General features: G+C 41.8%; 1 long non-coding RNA gene across 2 annotated transcripts in view; it reads left to right on the top strand.

Moving 5' to 3' along the window:
- The window catches only part of LOC111964377 (uncharacterized), a 55,226-nt gene that overhangs the window by 11,397 nt on the left and 24,064 nt on the right, over positions 1-19,765 (top strand). For both annotated transcript variants that reach the window (XR_011479949.1, XR_002877373.2), the window contains one exon: positions 19,090-19,161. This is a non-coding gene — a long non-coding RNA (uncharacterized lncRNA). The remainder of the gene's footprint in view (positions 1-19,089; positions 19,162-19,765) is intronic.

The raw sequence follows: 19,765 nt of genomic DNA, 5'->3' as shown, positions 1-19,765 counted from the left end.
GTATATATAGATATTACAGTTGAAGTCGTCAGTTTACATTAAAACTCGTTTTTCAACCACCCCACAAATTTATTGTGAACAAACTATAGTTTTGGCAAGTCGGTWAGGACATCTACTTTGTGCATGACACAAGTAATTTTTCCCAAAATTGTTTACAGACAGATTATTTCACTGTATCACAATTCCAGTGGGTTATGTCTCCCGGGTGGCGCAGTGGTCTAGGGCACTGCATCACAGTGCTAGCTGCGCCACCAGAGTCTCTGGGTTCGCGCCCAGGCTGGGCTGGGTTTGCGCCCAGGCTGGGCTGGGTTCGCGCCCAGGCTCTGTCGCAGCCGGCCGCAACCGGGAGATCCGTGGGGCGACGCACAATTGGCATAGCGTCGTCCGGGTTAGGGAGGGTTTGGCCGGTAGGGAGGGTTTGGCCGGTAGGGATATCCTTGTCTCAGTATGTAAAAATGTAATAAAATGTATGCACTCTACTGTAAGTCGCTCTGGATAAGAGCGTCTGCTAAATGACTAAAATGTAATGTAAATGTAAAAATGTTAGAAGTTTACATACACGTGTAACGCTCGTCGTCGGTGGAAGGAAGAGTGGACCAAAGCGCAGCGTGGAAAGTGTTCATGATATTTATTTACAAGAAACACTCAAACAAAAATAACAAATCAAAAAACGAAAGCGAACAGTTCCGTCAGGCACAGACACTAAACAGAATATAACATCCCACAAAACCCAAAAGGAAAATGACAACTATTATATGATCCAGCTGTCTATTGTTGTCCCTGATTGGGAATCAACCACACCAACATAGAAATAAGGAAACTAGAATGCCCACCCTAGTCACACCCTGACCTAACCAAAATAGAGAATAAAAACCTCTCTACGGCCAYGGCGTGACAACACGAAGTTGACTGTTCCTTTCAACAGCTTGGAAAATTCCAGAAAATTATGTGATGGCTTTAGAAGCTTCTGATAGGCTAACTTACATKATTTGAGTCAGTTGGAGGTGTACTTGTGAATGTATTTCAAGGCCTACCTTCAAACTCAGTGCCTCTTTGCTTGACATCATGGGAAAATCAAAAGAAATCAGAAAGAKAATTGTAGACCTCCACAAGTCTGGTTCATCCTTGGGAGCAGTTTCCAAACGCCTGAAGGTACCACGTTCATCTGTACAAACAATAGTACGCCAGTATAAACACCATGGGACCACGCAGCTGTCATACCGCTCAAGAAGGAGATGCATTCTGTCTCCTAGAGATGTCCTAAATTATGTGGATATATTGAAGCAACATCTCAAGACATCAGTCAGGAAGTTAAAGCTTGGTCGCAAATGGGTCTTCCAAATGGACAATGACCCCAAGCATACTTCCAAAGTTGTGGKAAAATGGCTTAAGGACAACAAAGTCAAGGTATTGGAGTGGCCATCACAAAGCCCTGACCTKAATCCTATAGAACATTTGTGGGCAMAACMGAAAAAGKYTGTGKGAGCAAGGAGGCCTACAAACCRGACTCAGTTACACCAGCTCTGTCAGGAMGAARGGGCCAAAATTCACCCAACTTATTGTGGGAAGCWTGTGGAAGGCWWCCCYAAACYTTTGACCCAAGTTAAACAATTTAAAGGCAATGCTACCAAATACTAATTGAGTGWATGTAAACTTCTGACCCACTGGGAATGTGATGAAAGAAATAAAAGCTGAAATAAATCATTCTCTATACTATTATTCTGACATTTCACATTCTTAAAATAAAGTGGTAATCCTAACTAACCTAAGACAGGGAATTTTTACTAGGATTGAATGTCAGGAATTGTGAAAAACTGAGTTTAAATGTATTTGGCTAAGGTGTATGTAAACTTACGACTTAAACTGTGTGTATATATATTTTTCAACTTGATTACAARGGAAAACTCCGCCTTCGCCGCTGTCCCCTGGAAAACAAGGCCATTTTGTTTCTCCATATACAAAATCATATCAAGACAATAGTGTATCTATCAGTTCTATCTACCAACTGAGGACAGGATCTCCATCGAGTGAGTGATTGGTTTGTTGATTGATTGACTGGTCGGTTGGTTGCACAGCGAACATAATATTATTTCTCAGGGATGCAAACTAGTCACCTTTCGGCGAAATTTGCCGTTTTGAATCCAAAATAGGTGAATCGTGTAGATCCGATGAGAAAAGTTTGGGGGGGGGGGGCTTTGGATCACTACTGGCTGTAAGCGAACAAAGGATGCGCGTTTGGAGCACTACTGGCTGTATCCAAGGCTCAGCCAATCATTCACATAACAGAATGCAGCACGAGACTGAAGAGAAGAGACAACCAATTTGCTAGTTACAGAATCAGCGCGCGCTCTGGAAAGACAGCAGTAGGGTGCAAAGGCAGTTTGGCAGTTACAGCAGCGCGTCCRTGAACGATAATGAAGAGGTCGGTGAGAAGCCTGACCATTGAAACTGGGGTGAGAAGGTGATGAAGTGTACTTCATGAGCTGTAAACGAAAAACAACTGGCATTTGGACAGTTTGATGTGAGGGTGAAAGTGTGGTGGAACAAGTATTGTTAGCATTGAAACCTAAGGATCCACCCCTTTTTAACATTTTTGCCTAAAATGACATACCCAAATCTAACTGCCTGTAGCTCAGGACCTGAAGCAAGTATTTACATATTCTTAATAACAATTGAAAGGAAACACTTTGAACTTTGTGGAAATGTGAAATGAATGTAGGAGAATACAACACATTAGATCTGGTAAAAGATAATTTTGAAATGCATAGAAAAAGGCCATAATACACTGCTCAAAAAAAAATAAAGGGAAACACTAAAATAACACATTTCTAGATCTGAATGAATGAAATATCTTATTAAATTAGCTTTTTTCTTTACATAGTTGAATGTGCTGACAACAAAATCACACAAAAATTATCAATTTGGTTAATCAATTTTATCAAACCCATGGAGGTCTGGATTTGGAGTCACACTCAAATTAAAAAGGTGGAAAACACACTAACAGGCTGATCCAACTTTGATGTAATGTCCTTAAAAACAAGTAAATGAGGCTCAGTAGTTGTGTGTGGCCTCCACGTGCCGTATGACCTCCCTACAACGCGCTGGGCATGCTCCTGATGAGATGGCGGGATGTCTCCTGAGGGATCTTCCTCCCAGACCTGGAACTAAAGCATCGCCCAAACTCCTGGACAGTCTGGGTTGCAACGTGGCGTTGGTGGATGGAGCGAGACATGATGGTCCCAGATGTGCTCAATTGGATTCAGGTCTGGGGAACGGGGCGGGCCAGTCCATAAGCATCAATGCCTTCCTTCTTGCAGAACTGCTGACACTCCAGCCACATGAGGTCTAGCATTGTCTTGCATTAGGAGGAACCCAGGGCCAACCGCACCAACATATGGTCTCACAAGGGGTCTGAGGATCTCATCTCGGTACCTAATGGCAGTCAGGCTACCTCTGGCGAGTACATGGAGGGGCTGTGCGGCCCCCAAAGAAATGCCACCCCACACCATGACTGACCCACCGCCAAACCGGTCATGCTGGAGGATGTTGCAGGCAGCAGAAACGTTCTCCACGGCGTCTCCAGACTTGTCACGTCTGTCACATTTGCTTAGTGTGAACCTGCTTTCATCTTGAGAAGCACAGGGCGCCAGTGGCGAATTTGCCAATCTTGGTGTTTCTGGCAAATGCCAAACGTCCTGCACGGTGTTGGGCTGTAAGCACAACCCCCACCTGTGGACGTCGGGCCCTCATACCACCCTCATACCACCCTCAGTCTGTTTCTGACCGTTTAGCAGACACATGCACATTTGGCCTGCTGGAGGTCATTTTGCAGGGCTCTGGCAGTGCTCCTCCTGCTCCTCCTTGCACAAAGGCGGGAGGTAGCGGTCCTGCTGCTGGGTTGTTCCCTCCTACGGCCTCCTCCACGTCTCCTGATGTACTGGCCTGTCTCCTGGTAGCGCCTCCATGCTCTGGACACTACGCTGACAGACACAGCAACCTTCTTGCCACAGCTCGCATTGATGTGCCATCCTGGATGAGCTGCACTACCTGAGCCACTTGTGGTGGGTTGTAGACTCCATCTCATGCTACCACTAGAGTGAAGCACCGCCAGCATTCAAAAGTGACCAAAACATCAGCCAGGAAGCATAGGAACTGAGAAGTGGTCTGTGGTCACCACCTGCAGAACCACTCCTTTATTGGGTGTCTTGCTAATTGCCTATAATTTCCACCTTTTGTCTATTCCATTGTGCAAACAGCCATGTGTGAAATTTATTGTCAATCAGTGTTGCTTCCTAAGTGGACAGTTTGATTTCACAGAAGTGTGATTGACTTGGAGTTACATTGTGTTGTTTAAGTGTTCCCTTTATTTTTTTGAGCAGTGTATATTATTCCAGCCTAGGCGCAATTTAGATTTTGGCCACTAGATGGCAGCAGTGTATGTGCACATTTTTTTTGACTGATCCAAGGAACTATTGCATTTCTGTTCAAAATTGCCCAAAGACTGCCCAAATGTGCTAAATTGGTTTATTAATAACTTTTCAAGTTCATAACTGTGCACTCTCCTCAAACAATAGCATAGTATTCTTTCACTGTAAAAGCTACTGTAAATTGGACAGTGCAGTTAGATTAACAATAATTTAAGCTCTCTGCCAATGTCAGATATGTCTATGTCCGGGGAAATGTTCTTGTTACTTACAACCTCATGCTAATTGCATTAGCCTATTTTAGCTCAACCGCCCCGCAGGGGACCCACCGATCCTGTAGAGGTTTAAGTATCTTGCTATAGTAGCTGGATCGAATTCTCCGTTAGCTAGCCAGAGAAATGTTGAGCAACATTAACCAACTTAGCTGATCAAATAATTGAGTTTATTGTTTGAAAATTTGCTGGCTAATAWAGTCAGGCAGCTACCTAGCTAATGTTACAACATCAGATGAGCGAACGTTAGTAACCTAACCAATTCGCTATAGTATTAACTGGTATACGACTCCTTGCCATTCCTCAAGTTATAATGCGTTAGTTGCTTACTGGACCCTGGCAATCTGTGTGAAATGTTAACTAGCTAACGAACTAACTACTATCTTTGAACTAATGTTTTCCCTCTACAGTATGTGGTTAATTTTCAGAATGAGAGAATTGGGTGAAATTGAGGCGTTGCTTGTGGATTCAGGGATCAAGTGTAGCTGGAGCTGGGCCTGACTTATGCTGGATGCCAATAGAGGTGAAAGAAACGCCACACACTTTCCCTCTTTCAATACAGTGGCTAAAAAGGGATATGCCAGGTGTACTCTCTGCCTGAAAGAGATCAATTATGCCAACAAAGTGTATCATGCTCTGCTGGCACATTGTAGAACAGATCATATCCCAAGATGGCGTAGCAGTCAGACGTCTTTGTCCTTCGTCTTGTCGTGTCCCATGTATATATCATTTTATATATTTTTCTTTGCATATATTTTTTATTTATTTTTTCTAAACTTCAACTTCAAAATACTCTCCTGCAACCCGCCTCACCCAATGTGGTGTGGATCTGTTTTTTCGAAAGTGTTTTTATTTACCTCGAATCCGGAATCCCCCAACAGAAGCTAGCCAGCTCACTAGCTACTAGCTAGTAGTCAGCTAACCACTGCTAGCGGTTATCAGCTAACCTTTAGCTCGGAAAGCTCTCGCCAGTTTGTACAACGTGACTCAAACCAGAGCATACCGGACCTTTTTTCTCTCCATATCCCCGGATTCCTACCGTAAGCTCTGGACATTTTAACCTGGATCATCGCAGCTAGCTAGCTGCTATCTGAGTGACTACACCTGGCTAACGTCGGTCCGAAGCAAGTACCAATTAGCCTGGAGCTAGCCCATGCTAGGCCCTTTCTCCCAGCTAGCTAAAGAGGCCCATCAGCCACTCTGGGCTACAATACCCGGACCCCTTCTACTGCCGGTACGGGGCACGGAACCCCGCCGATCCTTCACGACTGGACTACGACGCAATCTGCTCGAGGGGGTACTCAACTGGCCTCATCATCGCGACGTCCCCTGAATGKCCATCTGTTAGCCGCGGCCCGCTAGCTGCTAGCCGCGGCCCGCTAGCTGTCTAGGGCATATTGGACTGTTAGCTGTATAGATCCAGCGGCCAATTTCTTTGGCCACTATACCTATTTTTCCAATTGGACTTGGACCCCTCTGGTACTTGGAACCCTACTAATCCATCACGACTGGTCTATCGACGTCACCGCACGCGGAGGCTAAAACAAACTTTCCTCCGTTGAGACGTCCCTCTAAGGCCCGTCTTCTAGCTTGCTAGCCCCGGCCTGCTAGCTGTCTGAATCGCAGTGCCTCCAGCCAGCCCAACCTCTCACTGGACCCCTATTGATCACCCGGCTACGCATGCCTCTCCCTAATATCAATATGCCTTGTCCATTACTGTCCTGGTTAGTGATTATTGTCTTATTTCACTGTAGAGCCTCTAGCCCTGCTCAATATGCCTTAACCAACCATGTTGTTCCACCTCCCACATATGCGGTGACATCACCTGGTTTAAACGTCTCTAGAGACTATATCTCTCATCATTACTCAATGCCTAGGTTTACCTCCAATGTACTCACATCCTACCATACCTCTGTCTGTACTTTACGCCCAGAAACCTGCTCCTTTTAGTCTGCTCCGAACGCACTAGACGATCAGTCCTGATAGCCTTTAGCCGTAACCTTATCCTACTCCTCTGTTCCTCTGGTGATGTAGAGGTTAATCCAGGCCCTGCAGTGCCTAGCTCCACTCCTACTCCCCAGGTGCTCTCATTTGTTGACTTCTGTAACCGTAAAAGCCTTGGTTTCATGCATGTTAACATTAGAAGTCTCCTCCCAAAGTTGGTTTTATTCACTGCTTTAGCACACTGCCAACCCGGATATCCTAGCCGTGACTGAATCCTGGCTTAGGAAGACCACCAAGAACCCTGAAATTTTCCATCCCTAACATCATTTTCCGACAACGATAGAACCCCGCCAAACTGGGGTGGTGTGCAATCTACTGCAGAGATAGCCTGCAGAGTTCTGTCTTAACTATCGCAGGTCTGTACCCAAACATTCGAGCTTCTACTTTTTAAAAATCACCTTTCCAGAAACAGTTTCTCACCTTTGCCTCTCGCCTATAGACCACCCTCTGCCCCCAAGCTGTGCCCTGCGACACCATATGTGAATTGATTCCCGCCATCTATCTTCAGAGCCCGTGCTGCTAGGTGAGCTAAACTTTGACATGGCTTAACACTCCAGCCATCCAGCTCCAGCTCAATCTCACACAAATCTCAAAACCCCACCAGGTTACAACTTCTAATAAGTAAACACGTGGCACCTCATAGATATCGATCCTAACAACTTTCCCTCCAAATATATCTCTGCTGTTTTTCAACCAGATCTCAGCCGATCACTGCCTCAATTGCCTGCATCTGTAATTGGATTCTGCGGTCAAACGACCATCCCTCATCACTGTCAACGCTCCCCTAAAACACTTCAGCGAGCAGCCTTTCTAATCACCTGGCCCAGGTACGCTGGCAAGGATATTGACCTCATCCGTCAGTAAGAGGATGAGTTGTGGTTCTCTCCAGACCTGACTGCTCTTGACCGCATAAAACATTCCTGTGCGTTCTCATTAGCATTGAAATAGCCCCGTGATATGCAATTTTCAGGAAAGTTAAGAACCAATATACACAGGAGTTAGGAAAAGCTAAGGCTAGCTTTTTTCAAAACAGAAATTTGCATCCTGTAGCACAAAATCAAAAAAGTTTCTGGGCACTGTAAAGTCCATGGAGAAGAAGAGCACCTCCCTCCCAGCTGCCCACTGCAATGAGGCTAGGAAAAACTGTCACCACCGGATTAAATCCACTATAACTGGAGAATTTCAATAAGCATTTGGTCTACTGCCTTGGCATGCTTTCGCACTCTGGCTACCCCTACCCGATCACAGTCCCTCCACCCCCACAAGCACTCACCCAAGCCTCCCCATTTCTCTTCACCCAAATCCAGAATAGCTGATGTTCTGAAAGAGCTGCAAATCTGACCCCTACAAATCAGCCGGGTTAGACAATCTGGACCCTCTCTTTCCTAAAATTATTCGCTGATTGTTGCAACCCTATTACTAGCCTGTTCAACCTTCTCTTTCATATCGTCGAGATTCCCATAAGATTAGGAATGCTGCCGCGGTCATCCCTCTTCAAAGGGAGACACTAGAACTCCAACTGTCTACAGAATTATGTCTATCATACTCCTGCCTTCTAAGGTCTTAGAAAAGACAAGTTTAACAAATACGCTTCCCACCGATCATTTCGAATCCCATTGTACCTTCTCCGTATGCTAAATCTGGTTTCAGAGCTGTCATGGTGCACCTCAGCCACGCTCAGGTCTAAATTTATATCATAACCGCCAATCGAAGAGACATTAACTGTGCAGACCCGTATTCATCGACCTGGCTAAGGCTTCGACTCTGTCAATCACAACATTCTTATTAGGGCAGAGCTCAACAGCCTGGTTTCTCAAATGATTGCCTCGCCTGGTTCACCAACTACTTCTCTGATAGAGTTCAGTGTGTAAATCAGAAGGGCCCTGTTGTCCTGGACCTCTGGCAGATCTCTCATGGGGGTGCCACAGGGTTCATTCTCGGGCCGACTCTCTTCTCTGTATACATCAATGAATGTCGCTCTTGCTGCTGGTGATATCTTAATCCACTCTACGCAGACGACACCATTCTTGTATACCTCTGGCCTTCTTGGACACTGTGTTAAACTAAACTCCAGATGAGACTTCAATGCCATACAACTCTCCTTCCGTGGGCCTGCCAACTGCTCTTAATGCAAGCAAAACTAAATGCATGCTCTTCAACCGATCCTGCCCGCCACCTGCCCGCCCGCCAAGCACCTCTACTCTGGCACGGTTCTGACTTAAAAAAGTGGACAACTACAAATACCTAGGTGTCTGGTTAGACTGTTTAATTTCCATTCCTCAGACTCACACTGTTAAACATCTGCCAATCCATATATTAAATCTAGAAGCATCCTTCACTCTATGCTTGCAAACACCCTCGTAAGGAACTGACAATTAACCTAGGCCGATCCTCTGAACTTCGCGATTTCATTCACAAATGCCTCCAAACACTCTACGGTCAACAATTGGGATGGCAGTCTATCACAAGTGCATCCTGTTTGAGATTGTCACCAAAAAGCCCCATATACTACCCACCACTAGCGACCTAGTACGGCTCTCATAAGCTTGGCCCTACGGCTTCATACTCGTTGCAAACCAATGAGCTCCAGGTCCATTCAAGTCTCTGGCTAGGTAAAGCCCGCCTTATCTCAGCTCACTGGGTCACCATCAGCAGCACCCACTCTGCACACGCTCCAGCAGGTATATCTCAAAATGGTCAGGCCTCAAAAAAGCCAATTCTTCCTTTGGCCGCCTCTCCCTTCCAGTTCTCTGCTGCCAGAGACTCGGAAATCGAACTGCAAAATCATTAAAGCTGGAGACTTCTTACCTTCCTATCTAGCTTTAAAGCAACAGCTGTCAGAGCAGCTCACAGATCACTGCGGACCTGTACATAGCTCATCTTAAATAGCCCATCCATCTAGCGGTCTATCCTCATGATTCTGGTATATATTTCTATCTTGCACTTTGCACCGACAGTAACTTCTTGCACATTCATCCATACTGCAACATTTCCATATCCATTCTCCCAGTCTTTAATTGCTATATTGTAATTACTTCGCCACCATGGCCTATTATTGCTTACCTCTCTTATCCTACCTCATTTTGCCATGCTGTATATAGATTTTTCTAGCTGTATTATTGATTGTATGTTTGTTTATCCATGTGTAACTCTGTGTGTTGTATGTGTGGTCGAACTGCTTTGCTTTATCTTGGCCAGGTCGCTGTTGCAAATGAGAACTTGTTCTCAACTAGCATACCTGGTTAAATAAAGGTGAAATAAAAAAAATGTAAAGATGTCCACAGGCAGAACGTTTACAATGTAAAAATGTGCAGTGTAGCCCAAAGATAGTGTCAAGTTCAACACAACAAAACACTTTTTGTGTGAGTGAGGGGGAATATGGCATTTTTTTTACTCAGTTCACGTTATTTTTGCACACAGTAGCCTTGTGCAGTTGATCGATGTCTACTATAAGTGGCCACTATAATGAAAGCAAAAATAGAATGTGTTTCAATACTATTTCTACTTAAGATGTTTTTTCCAAGTGCAATATTAATGTGTGTGTGGTGACAAAGCATTCTATTATAAAGACTGTCATGGCTAACTGCAATATTAATGTATTTTTTTCCCCCGCAAGAACTTGAGTGTCATTTCAGTAAAGTCTAGGCAACAAATTACATTGGATTGCTTTATTTAATTTTTTAGCTGTGAGTTAGGTTCACATTAACCACTTTTATTTTACACACAGAGACTGATCATGTAGATCATATTCTGTTTTGTTTAATTAGTAAAACCTGCATTTCCACCTAGCAGGGATTTTGCATGTTTCAGAGCATCAACAAAAAGTGTCACCTTTTTGGGACCTCACCAGTTTGCATCCCTGATTCTACAGAGACTAAAACATGTATAATCTAAGTAAACACACCTGGTGAGATGACGACAGTGGAGAACGCAGTTACCATTGAACTGGACTGACCACCTGCTCTGATTCTCTGCACCTTAGCACACATGCATCACACATGGGCACACACAACACACACATACATTCATGAACATCTAATTCAAGTGGCTACCCAGACTATTTGCATTGCCCCAAACCCCCTCTTTTACGCTGCTGATCGCTGTTTATTATCTATGCATAGTCACTTAATAACCTTCTACATGTCGATATTACCTCCATTACCTTGACTAACCTGTGCCCCCGCACATTGACTCTGTACTCGTACGCCCTGTATATAGCCCTGCTATTGTTATTTTACTGCTATTCTTTAATTATTTGTTACTTTATTTCTTGTTTTTTAAAGTCTTTTAAACTGCATTGTTGGATAAGGCTTGTAACTAAGAATTTCACTGTAGGTTTGTTGTATTCGGCACATGTGACAAATATAATTTTATTTATATTTGCTACCAGGCTTTTATTATGGTAGATAAATATTTGCACAGTTTGAACACTTGCCCCCAATCTCGCTTCCCAAAAACACATGTAACATTTTGGACTATAAATTTTGCCTTCCTATATTATAGCCATTTACTTTATGTTCGTATTCTTATATTTGTATTATTTTTCTTATTGTATTATCGAAGGAACCTGCAAATAAGCATTTCCTTGACGGAGTATACCATGTGTATCCTGTACATACAACTCATAAAATATTAACTTGATTATGGGGTGTGTCTGTGGCAGGGCTGTCCAAAAGACAATGCAGGTGATATCATTACCAACCCAGTCAGCTAAAGTCAATGTTTTATCTCATATGAGATCACACACACACCCGTTCACAGGAAATAKAAGTTATTAGGGGTTCAAGCAGCAAAGCTGGGTGAAATCCTATTGTATTTGTTGCCATTATACGTCCTCATCTGTAACYTCACATTAAAATGCAAATGATAATGGTGCAACCTTTCATGATGGCAAAGGGTCAAGGTTCACACCCTCTCATGCATTACCATGCTAATTCGCTACATTTAGTGGCACTATAACAATTGATTTAAAAACCTCTTAGACGTAAAGTCCTCTGTTTAGGAGACCTGTGTGGTTCTGGTACCGGTTCCGACTGACATTTTCCTTATAAATCGATCTGTGGACACCGTAGATTGAAATGGCTTGCATTGAGTGGTAGCCCTTCTTCTCAAGGCCACAGGAGTAMATCTCTTCCGCCTGTGTGAAGTAGGATGTGAAATCTAACACCACTTGAAGCTGGGATGGCGCTCCTATCATTTCATTCGCTCTGCCGACTGTCTAACTCCTGGCTGAAGGAGTTGCTATTGACAAAGCACATGCCTGCAAACCTTACATTGTAGCACAGTAGGAGAGAGTGGTTTTGTCACTCTAGCACATTCAGAGATCGATTTATAGCCAACTTTATCAAAATCATCTAAAATAATAGATTTTTTATTAAAAAACACTGTCATAGACGGACCTCATTTAATATGAGATGAAAGGGAAGTTCCTAAAGAGTTCAGGAAGCGAAGCTAGGGGGCTCTGTGCCGTTCGCAAGCGGTCGCGGCAGACTTTGTGATCAAGAGAAACGTTTTAAAAAAAGATGCACATTTTCTCTAACACTAAACATATATGTATTTTACAGTTATAAGGAAGGTGAAATCTTAGTCATTTTATAATTTGATTATACTATATTTAGAAAGCATAGTCATTTCAAGCCTTATTCATACAGTTTTGTTGAATAGGAAATACATCAAAATATTTCATATTTTCATATTTTTAGTATATTTGTACTGTGTAGTTGAGCTTGTGTCATGAGCAATTTATAACTCAACAGAAAGGTGAGATTTTACTTTTGTTGGAGTATGGAGAATTGTGTACGGCCCTCATGATAAATAATTACTTTTGGGGATTACATAGATTGCATTTTAAATTACATCTAGTTCGATTGAACTGGTTTTAATGCAAACATTGAAAGGTCAAGCCCCTCACCCCATGTGACTTAGAGTCATACAAATAGTTACTTTGAGATGACTACAACTATGAATACAGAAATTACTACTTTTAAAAGTTTTTGAATACAGATCTCAGAAAGTAATTAAGATTAAGTACGATCTGAGTAGTGACAACTTTTCAGAAACTACACTGCGTGCACAATTAATTTATTTCACCTTTATTTAACCAGGTAGGCCAGTTGAGAACAAGTTCTCATTTACAACTGCGTCTAGTGTGCAGAATTATTAGGCAACTAAATTACAAAATAATTTCTCCCAACTCACTTGTTWATTCTCCATTTTTAGAGTAAGTGTAACAAAGAAGTAACACAAAATGACAATTAAATACAATTTTTGGCCTTTCAAAAATATTCAGTGACCAATATAGCCACCCTTCTTTTCAATAACTGCCATGAACCTTCCATCCATGGAGTCTGACAGTTTCTTGATCTGTTCACGATCAACTTTCGCTGAAGCAGCAACCATAGCCTCCCAAATGCTGTTCAAAGAGGTGTATTGTCTTCACTCACTGTAAATCTCACGTTTGAAAGGGCCCACAAGTTCTCAATAGGATTTAAGTCAGGTGAGGAAGGGGGCCAGGTCATTATTCGGGCATCTTTGAGGCCCTTGCTGGCTAGCCAAGCAGTGGAGTACTTGGATGTGATGGAGCWTTGTCCTGCATAAAGATCATGGCCTTCCTGAATGCTGAGGACTTCTTCCTGTACCACTGCTTGAAGAAAGTATCTTCCAGAAACTGSCAGTAGGTTTGGGAGTTGAGTTTCAGTCCATCTTCAACCCGAAAAGGTCKAACTATCTCATCCTTAATGATAGCAGCCCATACCAGTACCCCCTCCTCCACCTTGCTGGCGCCTGACTCGAAGTGGTGCCCCTGTGTCCATTACTGATCCAGACACAGTCCCATCCATCTGGTCCATCAAGAGTCACTCTCATTTCATCTGTCCATAAAACCTTTGAAAAATCTGTCTTCAGGTGTTTCTCAATCTTGACGCTTCAACTTGTGAATCTTATTCAGTGGGGGTCGTGTGCATAGAAATAATGATAAGATCAGAATACTCACTAGCCTAATKATTGTGAACTCAGTGTATTGGATTGGCAGGGCTGTATCTGCAYCTGCATGTTGAAGATAGTAATATAATGAATAGAGCACAAACAATCTCCTATACCTTTCCAATCTATCTGACAGTCATATTTTGATCTACACAATACATATCTATCTGAACATTTTGTCAATCATAAATACATTGGGATGCTTAACTAGTGTATATATCACTTCTTCAACTGTTTATTTGAAACAAGAACACTTCCTCTCAGATGGACAAAGAGGTTCAGACTTTTTATTAAATATCCAACTTGCTGTTTGCAATGTTTACAAATGGCTTTGAATTCATCTGCACTATTGTAAGGTATTACACAGTTAAATGCAGCTTTCAACTTTTTCCATGACATGTTAACCAAAAACTGCCAAGGTTCGAGGAAAATCCTGTTAATTTGTATTCTGAGTAAACTATACCGAGGTCCGGAGCGTGCTGATTTTATGTTCTACCTGATAATTAATTGCACCCACCTAGTGTCCCAGGTCTAAATGAGTCCCTGATCAGAGCAATGAAAAGAACGCAGCGGTACTGGTTTCAAGATCCAGGGTTGAGTTTGATGGGTATAGTTTCCTTTCGACACTTCATAGCCATATTTTGTTATTGTTAGCATTCTCAGTAACACATAACATTAAAGTGTTCTTATGCCTGTGTAATAAAATTTGAATTGCTTTTGGAGCAACTTTTTCTAAGCAAGTCTTTACATAATATTTTGGTAATTGCATTTTATTTTGTAAGAACTAAAGGTTTTTGTAACTACTGTAGATAAGGGATAGTGACTGTTCCTTTTTTCACTTGTGTAATAACTATTATTATGCAAATACACTCTCAGAAATAAACGTTTAGATTTGTTCCACTGTGTTGGTACCCTGTAAGGTCCTCATTAGTCATTTTAGTAATTGGTATATATTTGTATACCAATTCATACCTCAGGACCTTTCTTATATCTCATCCACAGGTGCAAATGTGTGCTTTTAGACAATTTTGCACAGTGACAAAGCCTTATCTCCCTAGAAAAGAACCACAATTATCCTATTATCCTACCATAGACCACTTAAACTGGTACAACACTTCCACTCAAGGGTGACCAAAAATAAATAACTGAAAGCCACAACCACACTTAGCCACACTTCCAATATAATGTCCCAGTGTGCCTTGCCTTTTCAAGTGAATTGTAGAGTTACCACCAATGACTGTATTTGTTGCTGACAGAGACATGGGTTGTTGAATTTCTTTATTTTCAGTCCTGTGGCCTTCACCAAATGAGTTCTTGGGTGTATGTTATCATTCAAATGTAATTACATATCTCATAAGGCCTTATTTTGATGTTTTATGGGCCACATCAGGCCTGCAAGTAGGGTTGCAAAATTCACGTAACTTTCCCAGTAATCCTGGTTGGTTAAAGCCAAAGTTAAGTTATCCAACTGCTTATCTAAATTGGTGTAAGATCAATATGAAAGTAAAAATATGACGAATAAAACACCTGTTTTCTTTTTAGCAATCTTTACAATTATTAGGACATGTAAATGCCTTAATCAGTGTTCCAGTGGTGTATTTGATCTGGGCATGTGTAACGGATGTGAAATGGCTAGCTAGTTAGTGGGTACGCGCTAGTAGCGTTTCAATCAGTTACGTCACTTGCTCTGAAACCTAGAGGTAGTGTTGCACCTTGCTCTGCAAGGGCCGCGGCTTTTGTGGAGCGATGGGTAACGACGCTTCGTGGGTGACTGTTGTTGTTGTGTGCAGAAGGTCCCTGGTTCGCGCCCGTGTCGGGGCGAGGGGACGGTCTAAAGTTATACTGTTACATTGATGCTGTTGACCCGGATCACTGGTTTCTGCGGAAAAGGAGGAGGTTGAAAGGGGGGTGAGTGTAACGGATGTGAAATGGCTAGCTAGTTAGCGGGTACGCGCTAGTAGCGTTTCAATCAGTTACGTCACTTGCTCTGAAAACCTAGAAGTAGTGTTGCACCTTGCTCTGCAAGGGCCGCGGCTTTTGTGGAGCGATGGGTAACGATGCTTCGTGGGTGACTGTTGTTGATGTGTGCAGAGGGTCCCTGGTTCGCGCCCGTGTCGGGGCGAGGGGACGGTTTAAAGTTATACTGTTACACATGTGCTAGCACCAGCTGAGCAAGCCTCCCTTTTTAGCGCAAGTGAAGTAAGTTCGGAACAAATAAAAGTTTGCGAATTAGTAGTAGTTTTCACATACAAACTTTATATGTCCTAACTCAGAGTCAAATAAGCTTCCCAAAAATAACCCGGTCACTGTGGTAGAACGTTTATTTTGATTGGTAATTTTCTGCATTTATCAAAAGTCCCATCAGGTAGACTGATCTCAGACGTGTCCATGTAAACAGGATTATTAGGGAAATCGTTCTTCTTGCAAAGCATGTAAACATTAATTAAACTATTATATTATTGTGACTATCCACAGTAATCACATTATTGTGTGCATGTATCTGTACTCATTGGCTCATAGCGACCATATTGTTTGAGCTAGAGTCCTTTAAGTAGTCAACATCATTGAAAATTGTCTAAAATACATCAAAAGCATATTGCATGGTCTTTTAGATTGAGTTCTGACATTTGGCAAGCGTGGTAATGAGTACAGAAATAGCTCATCCCACGGTAATGTGTCCAATTTTTACTGATGGTCGTCTTATGGGGCCAAATTCTGAACCTCGGCATGGATGCTTGCAGCTATATTTAGAGTTGAATTTGAATGAATGTTTAGAATTTTTGGTGACCGGTGTCGTGGCAATTTCCTGTATTACCAAATGAGGAGAGTTACAAACCACACACCAGTCAGAGTTATACTTAAACGTCACCTTTAATAATAATTAAGCTTTTGCAATAGCATTTGACTTTCAACATTTCAGTATCTCTAATGAAAAGTTGAGAGTGGTCAACATAATGGCAACTGAGATCTTTTATAGCAAAGATCCACCCCCTAGTCGACATGACAAACCACAGGAATAGGAACTGTTCACAAAGAAAGACTTTTACTTGAGAGAGGAGTATCCCATAGCCAGATAGCATTCGCTATAAATTATAGTTCAGTTTGGTCTCTAAGACGGGGTTTTAATCTCGTTCCTGGTACTTCATAGTACAAAAACACCAACTCATCCAATGGCATATATCAATTGTCAACTCTAGATACCCCCCTCTCAAGTACACCCCACTCCTGGACAAGCTTACTGAGGGGAGTGAGCCTCTAGGTCATATACTATATCAATATAAGTGCAACTTCAGAGGGGACATACAATGGTTCCAGACACTGCCATACTCCTCCCCCCAATGGGAAAAGGAGGGGGTGACTGGCGTACAGACATTGTGGAGACAACTAACTGGTTCCCCATTAATCACGCCATCCCTTCACATGGTTTAAAAATAGGTAAAGACACATTCACATAAGAAGACAATGTTTCATTCTGTCCTCCTTCCCTTCTGATATTCTGCATAGCACCAGATGGTTTTACAGATACATTCACATATGAAGACAAGCCTGACCTCTCCCCTCTCTGGGCCCCAAGTGACTGAGCCCTAGCTGAGAAGGGATAAGTGCAACTGCCAACCCTATAGTCCAAAGGGAAACATTCTAATGACAAGTATCTCACATAAGCATATTTTGCAAATAAAACATCTTATCTATGTTACKCAACTAATTCTGATTGAGCTGCCACACCGGGTGCAGTACTTGTTAGATAGGTTCATTGTGGTAGGAGTGGCTTTTGAACAATGGATTGCTTTTGAATATATTTTGAATATTTGAAACTTCTTCACTTTCACCTTCACTTTCCCTGATGTGAACAGTCACAGATGTACATGTATTTTTTGAAGCTTTGTTTTTGTAATATATTGATTTAATATTTTAGTGTGTAGATTTCTTTTTGACCATTACCAAGGATTTTCTGGAAACATGACCCAACACATTGGCCCCTCTAAGAAAGATTACCCATCAAATCTGATCAACTGGTGTTTTGTCCACAAGATGGAAAAAGGTAACTTAATGTTATACTTAATAAGTTATTTTGATTTATTTTAAGTACTACACAAAAGTACTTCTTAATTACTGGTTTACAACACATAGCCAACTATRAACATCTTGAAAAAATAATAAAAATGATGACTTAGGGGAAAACACAGGAATAGGTTTTCAACAGCACTAACTTTGTTMAAAAGGTGAAAGCAAACATTTGTTAAATAAAGGTAAAATAAGATTGTARTTCAGAAGTTACGTACAACACACAGATGATAAACCCTACACAATACCTTTGACTCCGGACCACAGGTGTCGTTTGTTTCTCACAAAAAATTTGGAATCGACATATCGCGGCTTCCTTCTTTTACGGATTTTGTCCATCGAGTGCACGTGGCATTTTTCAGTCCCGAAGATAAAACTATGGTATTGTTAATTGTACCTAAAATTATTGATATATTTATTCATGTAGCACTGTTTGGTAGCTTTTGCCTTAACAAGCAAGTATGTACAGTATGTTAAACACTAGATCAATAGATACGGATGTGTTTAGCCTATGCTACTTGTGTTAGCATGCTAGCCTTACCTAGTTTATATCCTGTGATTTTTCGATATAGCATCCAAGGTAGAATATCTTCACTATGTATCTCAGAAGTATGACTTCTATGTTCTACAGATGAACAATGACAAAGGTTTATCTGATCGTGTATCAGTACAATAGATTGTGTCTTTAAGAAAACAGCAGGTTTTATTTTTTCCATGGCGTTATTTGTACCAGGAAGAATGGTTCCTCATTGTCTGTTAGATTCCACAGTCTTCATGTAAAGTTACAATCAAATTGTTGTCTGTTGTTTTGTAGGGTCAATGTCATAGCAAACCCCTGCAGAAACCAAAGGGCAGGGTCAAAGTGAATACAACCTTCAGTCTTCTGATCTGACCTGCTGGGATATATCTTAATAACCCAGCACCAATAACCAAGCATTAACAACACAACCTTGCTCTTTTTAACACCTGCAACCCAGCAGTTAGGTCAACCAAACAAACAGTACTTTTTTTGTGTAGGTTGTTCTTTGAGGAACACGTTATAGCCTGCAGGTATAACGCTTTATCATGCACTTATAATGCATTGTAAGACATGTCATGAGTCAAGTTTACTTGTCATATGTACTTGACTTGACTCAAGACAAGTCATAAAGTATTATACCTGCAGGCTGTTCATAATGTTTGGCATGTTTATAATGCCCTATTATAATCTCAAGGCACAGAAAAGACCCACAGCTGTGCAATGCTTCCTGTGTATATACCAAATGATCGCTCATGGTCAAGTGAAATAGTCCATATTCATACATTTCTTTCCTCAGCATTGACCGTGTTGTGTTGTTTTACAGAGCAGGCATCGTGACCACCCAAGGGCTGATCCTGGAGTCAACGTGGGACCCTCTGAGGAAACACAGCCTCCTGTAAGAAACACATTGTTATTGTAATTATTATGTTTATTTACCATCACCTATTAATGTAATAACTTATTATCTACAAAGATCATTTGTAGATATTTCAGTTGGGAGCTAGCTGAGTCACCTCACTTGACTGATGCAGATAGTTTTCTAGGGTCCATCTTATTAAGGGTGGTGTGTAAAATAAATGCATTTTAAGTAGAAAATTGTGACAACTAATGCATCAAAATGCTTTTGGTTTATTAATCGCGGACCCTCGGCACTCTAAAATATGCTGGGTTAAAAATGACTACATTTGTTTTCAACACATGTTGGGTTATTTTCACCCAGCAGTTGGGTCACAACCCATTGCCAGAGCCAGATTTTTGTTGTTGATGCTGGGTTATTGAGCTACAATCAGAGAAGGGCAGTATTTCTGTTACATGTATTTGAAATACGTATTTTAATTCTTCTGAGTATTTTGCATTACACTGGGCTGAACTAACACTCCAATGTATTTTGCATTACACTGGGCTGAACTAACACTCCAATGTATTTAGCATTACACTGGGCTGAACTAACACTCCAATGTAGTTAGCATTACACTGGGCTGAACTAACACTCCAATGTA

This window comes from Salvelinus sp. IW2-2015, linkage group LG5 (genome assembly GCF_002910315.2).
Source record: "Salvelinus sp. IW2-2015 linkage group LG5, ASM291031v2, whole genome shotgun sequence".
In the NCBI taxonomy this organism is placed as follows: domain Eukaryota; kingdom Metazoa; phylum Chordata; class Actinopteri; order Salmoniformes; family Salmonidae; genus Salvelinus; species Salvelinus sp. IW2-2015.
Note: the sequence above shows the minus strand (reverse complement) of the source record. Positions and strands in the feature narration are given on the sequence as shown.